The following is a 12,487-nucleotide window of genomic DNA, read 5'->3' on the forward strand; positions in this document are numbered from 1 at the left end:
ATGTGATTCCCTACTCGTTCTCACTAGGAAATGTCCCATTTTCCCTAGTTTTTACTTTCCGCACTTATATGTATTTTCAACTAGGGAATTCCATGGGGAATTCTATTTTTTTCCTATATGGGGATCGATTGAAAGTTCCTTGTGAGAAGAAGGAAAGGCCGAGCGTCAGTGAAGTTTGAATTAAAACATCGATGACAAAGGAGGAAGCATCTGAGGAGTCTTATGCCGACGAAGGTGAACGACTGCTCTCTCGAGAACGAAGGAGAGACAGATTCTTTCAAATGCCTTGCAAGATTCTTTCATCGTAGGAGTACTGTAGAAGACAGAGACAAAGGCACTATCTCAGTAAAGAAGCTCACATAAATAAATTGAATGAGCTTTTTTTAAAGTTTCTGCCATAGCCAATCCTGCCAGAGGACGAAAGGATCTTATGGCCAATGAACTGATTCACTGATAGTGAACGAAGTCAAACCGAGAAGTCTATAAATATCCAATGGAACGCCTCTCTTTGAGGCACTTTATAGAGACATTCAATGCACTGATTCATTGATAGTCAATGAAGCAAGAGCGAACAGTCTACAAATATCCTAGCCATGGCCAGAGCATTCCTCTCTGAGGTATTTTTTTATAGAGAATTTAGGGCTGATTCTCCCTTCTCCTCTGCGATAAAGTCTGTTTCTCTGTTTGCATGTGTGATTTAGGGCCGCAATGGGATCCATCTGCACACCCAGCAAGCCTTAAATTTACGCGTGATCATCCTATTGCTTTCCCATTCCACGGATAGATGTGTTGCACATGAAGAGGGACCACATGAAGAAATATACCCAAGATGAAGATAATGCCTTCAACTCACATGTTAAGGATAACTTCCTTTGACATGTATTGCAACACTTAATCTTCTTTCAATCGTATGTTTGATGAATCTCTTTGATGCAGCCTCCCAGCTTTGCTTCCCTTGATGTTTAGTTTTGACCTCTTTGTACTCAATATGTTCATGCTTTGACATACTTTAACTCATTGAAATTTCATAATATTAGGAAGCTTAACTCCTTCTTTTAGCTACATATCTATGATGACAAGCATGTGAATTCTCTCCCTTACTTTACTCCCAATCAACCACAAATGAGCGTCTTCATAATTTTCTTCAATATGAACTACAAGTATACATCCATGTATTTATCTTGATTTCTCTTCATCTCGCAAAGTGTCCCTGTGGCGAGCGAGTTTCACGAATTCCTGTGTGAATCCCATGTGACACTCTTGGGTGATTGATCTTTGGTAGAGGTACTAGATGTGTAGTAGTAGATGCCTATCCTAAATCTCCTCAGAGTGAGAGAGTTTCCTTATCTTTGTTAGAGTTTGATATGCTAGATGCTCCATCTACTAGTGAGACGTCATCAAGTGATGAATCCAATGAGGTATCCATTACAGAAGATATCTACCAAGTAACTTTGAATCAGCCAATAGAGTCTTAAGAGAAGGGTAAGAGATGCAGATGTAATTGAACTTCACCTTGGTACGATGAATGATTCACGGCAAATTAAATTAGGGTCCATGCTCAGTTTGGAAGAAAGAAAGGACTATGTGTCCCCGATTCAAGAATTTCATAATTTCTTTGCTTGGGGTTATGATGAGCTGAGAGGCATTCCTCCCAGCCTAGTTGTTCATACGATTCCTTTGAAGCAAGGTAGTCGCCCTATGCGACAGAAATCAAGGTGTGTGCCTTTCAAATTAAGGAACGAGCTATTCGAAGAATTGACAAATCTACAAAAGGATGGCTTGATATTTCCAATTCAAGACATAGAATGGTGTTCACCAGTTGCTATCCGAAAAAAGAAGAACAATTAGATTCATCTTTGCGTAGATTTTAGAGAGCTTAATAAGTAGATGGTTAAGGATTACCACTTGTTGCCATTCATTGATAAGATTTTATATGAGTTTAGCGGATAGAGAAATCTATTTGTTTATGGATTGCTTTGTTGGATATAACTAGATGGCTATTGTGGAGGAAGAAAAATTGAAAACAACATTTATTACTGTCTTCGGTACCTTTGTGTATCATGTGATGACCTTTTTTCTATGCAATGCACCTGAGACTTGGCAATGAACAACTGATAAGATCTTTGGTGATATTTCCCTAGAGGAGTTAAAAGTCTTTATTCATGATCTGGGGGTAGCCACCATAAGGGAGTGACAATTGATTATTCTCAAGAAATGTTTTGAGCATTATAGACATTTCCCTTAAACTCCTCAGAGGGAGAACCCAAAGTACATAGGCATAATTCCTTGTCACACACACATAAGTGACACTCCACCGACTAATAGTTGGTGCCCCACTGTAGCTCTCCTACATTGCAGGGATTGGCCCTTTGATGTGTTGCTAAACATATAATACAAACGAGCACAAACTCCTCTCAAGGTACCAATATTTCACATTCCAGGATGTACCATTCCTCACTACAATTTCCCCTTATGATCCAACGGCTAACCTACAGCTTAGGACATCCTCTCACGCTCATCGTTGGTCACAGCCTAAGGAAGACAGGTGCCATGCATCCAAGAGGTTTTTTTGATACCTTTTAATTAGTATGCTTAATGAAAATCGTGTATGGCTATGTGCTCAGACAAAAGAAAAATCAGCATCGTACATGGTGCATAAAGCATTCTTTCCATGAATTTTACTAGCGCGTGCTGCATTGAAAGGAGGCATCGAGCCATATACTCATGCTACCATCCTCTTTATTTAAACAATTTCCTATATGCCAAGTGCAATGTATAAATCAAATCGTTTCTTTATCTTTCACCATTTCAGTCCCTCCTTATTTAACTCTTAGCATTTTGTATCATTGATCGGTTAGATAGGGTGTCTATGCATTTTTCCCTTTTAAAAGAACAATAAATATACACAAAACATAGAAACGGGGACAAACCGAGGCCAACCTCGTACTTTGCCATTGTTATACATTTCACAAACGTAGATATAATTTTTCCTAATTTTTCTCAGTCTGTTTTTATTTTTTCCTAATTTTAAATCTATTTTTTCTATTTTTAGGCATTTTTTCCTATTTTTTTAAAATAAATAATGACTAAAAATTAAAATTGATTGTGGACTATGGCCCTTAGAATCATTGAGAGCAAAAACTCAGATTTAGTTGGTGTGACATATCATATTTCTCATTTATATAGCAAAAAACCCAATTTTACCCTTAAAACGCGTGTTTTTCATGTATTTTGACACTAATTCCGGCCATGTAGCCTTATATTTTCTGATTTTCAGGTTGCAAACAGTTGAAACTCATGGAAAACAATATCATACTGAACTTTCATCCCATATGAACAAGGTTTCATAGAGCAAATAATATAAAAATATCATTTTTCTTTATAGAAATAGTATTACCGCTTATTTTCAGGTCTCGGTTTCTTGGTCTTGATTACGGGACTGATTTCTAGCATGCATTTAATGCTCAGCATCTTCAAGAACATCACTCTTCATGTCTTCATCCATCCTGAAGCAATCTGGTCTCATCCGGACAAGCTTTCCTCCATCATTCTTCATTGTTTTCTTCCACACAAGAACAACCCCTTAGGGGAGAGAGAGGAAGGAGAGAGAAATACTAAATCAAAGATCTTCATCCAGGCCATCATTGCGCAGGTGAGAGGTGGCAATATGATCAGCATACAGAGGGTAGGGAAGCCCCATTATCAAATGGGTAGGTTATTTGCAGCCAGGCATCACCCCCTCCATGATTGGGAGCGCATTTTTCGGCGTCTGATGGCGCCCTCCATCTCCACGTTTTGTTCATCTCTCTCTCTCCACGAATTGTATGCCACATTTCATGTGGCATAAGTTGTCTTGGGCTCCCAAAGGTCACCACTCATTTGGCAAAAAATAAGTCCATCCTTTCGCATCTTGCCCATTTCCTTGGCCATTTCCCTGTCCGGTGTCAAAATCGAGTGCAGTAAATTTTTGTGCATCCGCCTTGACATTCTGCATTGGTTGGCAACTCTTAACAACCCGCACGACAGTCTAAAAAATTATCAAAATCAACAAGTGTCACTCGGGCGCCTTTTAAGGGTCGTATTTCACTTGGTGCTTAAAATCATCCTAGTAGCTGGAGCCGCCGCCTTCGATATTAAATATTTTTTCCCTAAATTTTGGATTTGTTGGCAAATTTTAGGCACATCTCGGGCTCAAAAATCTGCTCTCAAACATGATTGTCAGTACAAAGGATATTGCAAAAAAATAAACAAGCAAAACAAAAGAAAAACTTACAAAGTCCTCCAAATATATTCTGGGCCGCCACTCCCAAGATGATGGACCACTCCGGCCTCGAGTCGTGCCCTCGCCGCCTCGCGCTGCTGACTCCAATGTCTTGGAGAATCTATAGCCTCCTCCCTCAGTCGGTGCCAATCATCTACATCTACCCACTCGAGCTTTGCAGCCCCTCTCTTGATTGCCTTGCGTGCGTCGGATTGTCTCTATGACATATATGCACGCATGCAATCCATTATCCAGCCCGTAGAAAATCTATCTACTGAGGCTGGAACTGAAAACTCCTCATGTAAGGATGCTACTATGTAGTCCTTGCTCCCCTCCGGTATGTTCTTGCGATGATCTAAGACGTGCTGCTGAAAAACTTGTTGGCACAACTCTCTCATGCAAGCCATCGCCCTCCTCCCCTCATCATTTATGATGATGGCTCATTACCTATCATCGACTAGATATCCATATTTTCCTGGAGTCTGCCTAAGATGGGTCCTCTCCCATCTGCGTCCATGCTCCTGGGCATATCCAGGAGACCCTTGTACATCCGGTGTACTGACCGGGGTAATATCTCTTGGAGTGGCACCAATAGGGGTGCCATCTGCTGCGGCTGAGCAAAAACCGGAGTAACTAAACTAGACATCCCCACAGGTGTGACAAATCCCTGAGGTGACGCAACTCTAGCTGAACGATGAGGCAAAGACACCACGTCCGTGCCTCCACAACATCCACCTAAGCCTGAGCCACGCTCCTTGGAAGGGCCACAAGAGCGAGGAGTCGCACCTGTATCCCATGTCGACCGCGAGCTCACTGCATCCGCATCTCTGCAGCATCCCCCTGATCCCGAAGCACTCCCTCCCTCTGGCCCAAGTCTGGAGCGTCGAGCTCATCTGCTCGAAGCTAAAGCATTCGATCGCACTGAAGTAGATCTAGCAGAGCGCCTCGATGAAGACTGAGATAAGTTCTTGGTCTGCCATATCTCTGAATCTCACAATTTGTTTTGGAAACATGCATGTGAAGATATCCTGTAACTCCTCATCGCTCATCCCTCGACGCATCCTGAAAATGTCACATGCATAGACAAAAAATAATGTTAGAATAATTAATTTAAATCATACAAAGCACAGTAATATAAATTCTTTAAAAAAAGATCTCACTTAAAATGCATATCTTATGTACCCTTATAAGCGATTGGTCAACGAATTGAGTAAGTGGATACTCCAAGTATGAAGTATCCTATGGTCCCATGTCAATCTCCTGACACAACTTCGCATACACTGGAAGGTCGATAGACATGTCACCACAAAAGGATGAGACCACCTCGTGCTCAAAGAATTCTTGGACTCCTATATTTCCATCATTGTTAGCCCATGCTGGCTCCAAGCTTTTAGTGGCCTCCACCCCTTGCAATATCGACCCCTGTATTTGCATATTATCTTCATCTATACTTTAAACATCACTTTGATCATATACTCTCGCACTTCAGGGAGTTGAAGATATTACATGTTCACAAACACGTACAAGAGAAATCAAACCATTGTGACATAAACCATGTCGTAATACAATTAGCAAACAAATGAGTCCATGCACCTTTTCACAATGGGCCGGCAACACAAAGGTGTCGCGTAAATCCGTCCATTTTTTTTTCGGAATCTATTTCAAGAAATCCAGATGGACCTTGTCGAACTATTGCTCCAACTCCTCCAAATATCACTTTGAACCATTGCACTTCGAATAGTATCATGGAGAAGCTACGGTAATCCTCTGTAACAATACTTTGCAAGTTCCCAAAATACTCCATCTCATCCACAAACGTGTTTGGATCCGTTGCTTGTCACCGGCTCTCTTGCTTGAACCTTGCCATAATACCACAGTCCATTGTGGAGCGCATTTTGTCAATACGCTCCACATGAAAATGTCGTCCGCGCGACCATGCTGCACTATATATTTTGTATTGTACATTGAAACACTCAAATTACATGTCGCATATAAATTTTAGATATGACAAATCCTAAACCCCTCATCACCTTTGGACTACATCCCCTCGAGCATTCCCACTCCTCCATTGAGACCTTTGTCCCTTCGCGAGACACTACGGTCAAAGCTCCATGCAACCATCGTGTTGACATGAACCGCGGCATCTCCTGCATGCCCTCGGGATATCGAATCGATCGATGACGCATACTACGTCAGAATTCAGCTTGCGCTTCCTCTCGATCTTGCCTAGCGATCTGGTACCTGGTGAGCCACGTCTCCATAGAGGCATGGTGCAACATACAAAAGCGATTCACCTTCTCCTCCATTTAGGCATCCATTCTTTTTTCTACCCCATTTCCAACCACCACATCTCCATTCATTCTATCATCGTCCTTTAGCGACCATAGCATTTCATTGTCTGGATCCATCGTTGGTAGCCATTGTGAAATATGCACTAGTGCCTTAGACACCAACCAACCTTCTGCCATGCTACCTTCTGGCCGAGATCCTTTTTGCACAAAGCCTTTCAGGGTTTTCATGAAGTGCTCCAAGAAGAGCATCCATCACATATGGACAGGTTCAACAATCTCCACTTCATCTACAAGATGCACAAGAAGGTGGATTTGTATCGTGAGCATGCTGATGGGCAGGTATTTCTCAAAGAGACTGATCATCTCCACTGCTCCCCGGCTTGCGGATTCAATAGAGGACGTCTTAATCTCCTTCTGTGAGGTCTATCGTACCAAAGTCAACAACCTGTAAATGGCCTCGCATATTTCTGGAGTAAGACATCATGCGATCGCGATCGGTAGTACAAACTGCCACAAATGAGAAAGCATTATGAATAATGGCTACACTCCAAATAGCAAAATGTGCATGCCAATTGCAATCCATTCGTAATACAAACCTGACATATCTTATGGGAATCATGGGATTTTAGCCCTGATAATTGGTCGTCTTTAGAAAATGCATACCTGAGAGAACGCATCATACTCGTCAGAGTGGGGATAGACTTAACTACTTGCTTGACAATGCGCTCTTCTTTATTGTACAAAACCCAAGGAGTGCGAGGAAGCTGTACGCAACCATCAGCACTTGACTGTGGCCAAAGCGCCTCCATCTTACCTACCTCCTTCAAATCCATTTATTCCCCTATGGTGTCTCTCTTTCCTGTGATGTGGTTCCATAGCAAGTTGCCCACATTCTTGAAAATATGCATGGGATCCAACAAGTGGTTAACTTGTAAGTGGGTCCAATATGGCAACTCGTAGAAAATTGAAAACCGCTACATTCCATTTGGATGTGATTCCAGGTGGACCATTTTCAGCTCGTACCATCTTGCGGCGTTCATACGTGTTGGAGGTCGTCCAAGGAAACCTTCCCTGAATTCATGATCCTCTGGCAAGAAAGCAGTGTGTCCTTGATATACCATCTTCTTCATGGTTTGTGACCTTGAGGAGTCTAACTGTGGCCTGCACAATGGACATGCATGATGACCTAAGTTAACCAGACCTGTTTCAACACCACGACCCAGTGAATACTTGCTTGAACAAGATAAAATATAGATATTACCAACGAGAACGGAGGCCTATTCACCTGAGCACTCCCTGAATCCCGAAAAGTTATGCATCGTCCACATGAGAATGGCTCGAATATTGGTTGACCGCCAACCATCGCGTCTGCTCATATCTTGCACGGTGACCCCCTCCTCCCACAAAATATTAAGCTCATCAACTAATAGACGAAGATACACGTCCATATTTTTGACTTTGTAGCGGTCGGGGACGAGTAATCTAAGGATGAGATGTCCTTTCTTTGTAGAAAGCCATGGAGGGATATTGTAGTTGACAAGGACTATAGGCCACACACTATAAGAAGTTGAGTGTAAACCGAATGGGTTCACACCATCCATTGCAAGACCGAGCCGAAGATTTATTAGCTCTCAGGCAAAGCCTGGGAAGGTAGAGTCAATGTGGCTCCATGCGCGTGAATCCGTTGATATTCATTGAACTCCATCCGTGGACCTATTCTGTGCATGCTACGTTGTCAAGCTCGCCATATCGGATGTACGAAACATGTGGTTTATGGGTGGGATAAGCGAAAAGTGTCTGAGAACTTTTTGAGGGATGGTTTGCCCTTGCAAGTCCTCGCGACACTTGTGAGCACCACACTTTGGACATGTCTCCATACTCGTATTCTCCTCGAAACAGTATGCAATTGTTGATACATGCATGGATGTTATTGTAGTCCATGCCAAGCTTTCATAAAACATGTCCTGCATCATCACGAGACTCAAGCATGGTATTTGTAGGTAGTAATATATGATATTTCAATAACCTGAAAAAAATCATAAATACCTTTTGAAAAAAATGTTTTGAATAATGGCATTGACAGTATAGATTGGCCTTGCAAGTGGTAGATTGACTCCTGCACCCCATCCATCACATGCCCACGAAATCTTCTAATTGGCCGCAAAGGGTGCACTCCTCCTTGGGATGAGACATCACCTCCTTGGATAGAAAATTTTCCAGCGAGACCCAATCTTATTGTATATGGTATTCAATTAGCTTGCAAGTACAATGCATGATTGATATTAACTTTTCTTACCATTTGTTAAAAATCCGCAATCGCCTGATCAATGATCTCAGATTGAAACTTGCCAAATCGTCATACGTGTTCTATAGACAATCGGCGTTTTCGTCTAACTGCCAGCTTGCATTGAGAGCAAGGACATGGGACACGCTGATTAAGATACGCCTCGCGATCTTAAATAACAAGACCTTCATCGTTTTCCATTTTGTCTACGCTACAACAAACAATTTGTTTTTGTTATCATTATTATTTTTTCTTAGATTGTTATCCTCTCCTTCCATCTCTCTCTTTTTCTACAACCACGACTACGACTAGGACCATGACCACGACCACGACTATAGCCACGACTACGACTATGACCACGGCTACGTAGTACTTAGCATATAGTACCTAGTACCTAGTACCTAGTACATAGCATATATTATCATAGAACACTAGTATTTAGTACCTAGTACTCAGTACTTAGCACATAATATCATAGCATCTTAGTATCTAGCACCTAGTATTGTAGTATCATAGTGCCAAGTACCCAGTACTATGATACTATGTAGTAGGTGCTAGGGTACCTTAAGCAAAATAATATTAAATAGATAGTAAATATTAGGATACCATGATATTATGTAATAGGTAGAAGATACTAGATCTATCTATGTAAATATGTTTCTATGTCTCTATCTATCTCTTTATCTATCTATCCATCTATCTATTAATCTATCTATCTATCTATCTATCTATCTATCTATCTATTTTTCTATCTATCTATCTACCTTCATAATACTTGGGTACAATAGCAAATATGGGTAGTAAATAAGAAGAGAAGTTATAACATTGACTATTATACCTATATATTATTACATTTGTCTATTTGGCTTCTCTTCTATCTGTTTTTATTTTTATCATTTGTACGTAGATGCATACACAAATATAGAGAGGAGAAGGGTGAAAGATGATGGTACCCTTGTGCCAACACAAGTGGAAACTTGTATAATGTAGTTTCTAGGATAATGTATTTGTACCCTTTGTACCTAGATGCATACACAAATATAGAGAGCAAGAGGGTAAAATACGATGGTACCCTTGTGTTGACACAAGTGGAAACTTGATTCTAGGATACTATGAGGATATGGTGATGATGCTAGGAGGGTACTATAATGGTATGTGCTAGGTACATGAACTCATTCTTAGTGAGGTGAATCGCCAATCCTATTCTTAGTGAGGTGGACTCATTCTTAGTACACACTATCATAGTACCCGAAGCTTATTGTAAGGTCCTATTTACTTTTCTCTCTTTCTCTCCCTCTCTCATTTCCTCAACCTCCCTCACCCTGACCATCTCTTTCTCTCTTTCCCTATTAGGTTTAATGATTTTTATCTCTTTTTCTCTCTCCTTTCTCTCTCATATTTCTTTTTTTCTATTCTCTCCATCTCTCATTTCCCTTTCTTTCTTTCTCCCTCTCTCACCCTCACCCTCTCTTTCTCTCTTTCTCTATTAGGTTTAATGATTTTTTTTCTTTTTCTCTCTCCTCTCCCTCTCTCATTTTTTTCTCTCTCCTCTCCCTCTCTCATTTTCCTTTCTCTCTTTCTCCCTCTCTCTAGTTTCCTCTCCCTCCCTCACCTTGACCCTCACTTTCTCTCTTTCTCTATTAGGTTTAATGATTTTTCTCTCTTTTTCTCTCTCCTCTCCCTCTCTCATTTACCTTTCTCTCTTTCTCTCCCTCTCTCATTTCCTCTCCCTCCCTCACCTTGACCCTCTCTTTCTCTCTTTTCCCATTAGGTTTAATGATCTTTCTCTCTTTTTCTCTCTGCTCTCTCTCATTTCTTTTTCTCTCTCCTCTCCCTCTCTCATTTCCTTTTCTCTCTTCCTCTCCCTCTCTCATTTCCTCTCCCTCCCTCGCCCTCACCCTCACCCACACTCTCTCTTTCTCTCTTTTCCTATTATGTTTAACACCTTATCTATTTTTCTCTCTCCTCTCATTCTCTCTTTTTCTCTCTCTCCTCTCCCTCTCTCATTTCCTTTTGCTCTCTTCCTCTCCTTCTCTCATTTCTTCTCCCTCCCTCTCCCTCTCTCATTTCCTCTCCCTCTCTCATTTTTCTATTATGTTTAATGTCTCTTTCTCTCTTTCTCTCATTTCCTCTCCCCCTCTCTTTCTCTCTCCCTCTCCCTCTCTCTCCCTCTCCCTCCCTCTTCCTTTCCCATTTCCTCCCCCTCTTCCTCTTCCTCTCTTTTTCTCTCTCTCCCTCCCTCTCCCTCTCTCTCTCCCTCCCTCTTCCTTTCCCATTTCCTCCCCCTCCCCCTCTCCCTCTCCCTCTCTTTCTCTCTCTCTTCCTCCCTCTCCCTCTCTCATTTCCTCCCCCTCCCTCTCCCATTTCCTCCTTCTCCCTCTCTTTAATTTCTCTCTCTTTTCTATCTCTCCCTCTCCCTCTCCCTCTCCCTCTCCTTCTCTCTCATTTCCTCTCCCTCTCTCCTTATACACAAATTATACAAAAAATAAATAAATAAGAGAGAGAATACACTCTCGTTCTCTCATTTCATCCCCCTCCCTCTTCCATTTTCTCCCTCTCCCTCTCCCTCTCTTTCTCTCTCTCTCCCTCCCTCTCCCTCCCTCCCTCTCCCTCTCTCTCTCTTTCTCTCTCATTTCCTCTCCCTCTCTCAATAAATATACACAAATTATATAAGAAAAAGTAAAAGAGAGAGGGAATGCACTCTCCCTCCCTCTCCCCCTCCCTCTCCCTCTCCCTCTCTTTCTCTTTCTCTTTCTCTCCCTCCCTCTCCCTCTCCCTCTCTTTCTCTCTCATTTCCTCTCCCTCTCTCAATATACACAAATTAAACCCTAAACAAGTAAAAGAGAGAGAGAATGGACTCACTGTAAAGATTTAGCGAGGGTTTGGCGGCTCCTCTTTGCGATGGTGGCTCCTCCTCTCCTTCGCGAACGGCGGCGGCGGGGCGGCAAGCCTTCTTGCTCTCCCTCTCTCACTCTCTATGCAAAAAGGTCGCTCTCCCTCTCGAAATGTCTCATGAATGCGCGAAATGAAACGCGCTTGGGTTTCAGCCCTCTTGTTTTTCTCCGTGGGGTGTCGCCAATGTGATGCAAATAGGGACGTTGCTATTCCTGCGTCGCTACCCGCCGTCGCTATTCATGCGTTTCCTTGTAGTGAAATATAAGTAGTTGTGGGTGGAATCACAATCAAGTCCTCAGTCATAATAATCATTTGGGGAAAATTTTTCACTATTTGGCTATAAATGAGGCCCAAAATATAAATTTTATACTATAATTTATGAGAATTCACCCATTGTTACCAAATATTGCTAAACTAAGTTTTTTGGATATATTTGATCACAAAAAGCCACCTAGATTCCAATGCAATGAGTGCCTTTAAATGTGCAACCTCTTAATTGCCATGAATACTTTGCTTGTGAAGTGTGCATTCCATACATTATCTAGCATATGATCAGTGTATAAGTAGGTATGTTGTTTGTTTTGTATGTATAAGAATATGCATTAGTTAATCTAAGAACTTTAGACAATAGATAAACTTTGATTGCCAAATATTTGTGTTTTTTTGGATAGGGGATCAAAAAAAGAAGATTGATCCTTAGCATGCTTATCTTTTTTCACATTAGAAGAGGCTAGTTAAATTAAGTACTACCTTCGC

This window comes from Lygodium microphyllum, chromosome 16, assembly GCF_053477565.2.
Source record: "Lygodium microphyllum isolate KBCC chromosome 16, Lygodium_microphyllum_v1.1.10, whole genome shotgun sequence".
NCBI classification, from domain to species: Eukaryota; Viridiplantae; Streptophyta; class Polypodiopsida; order Schizaeales; family Lygodiaceae; genus Lygodium; species Lygodium microphyllum.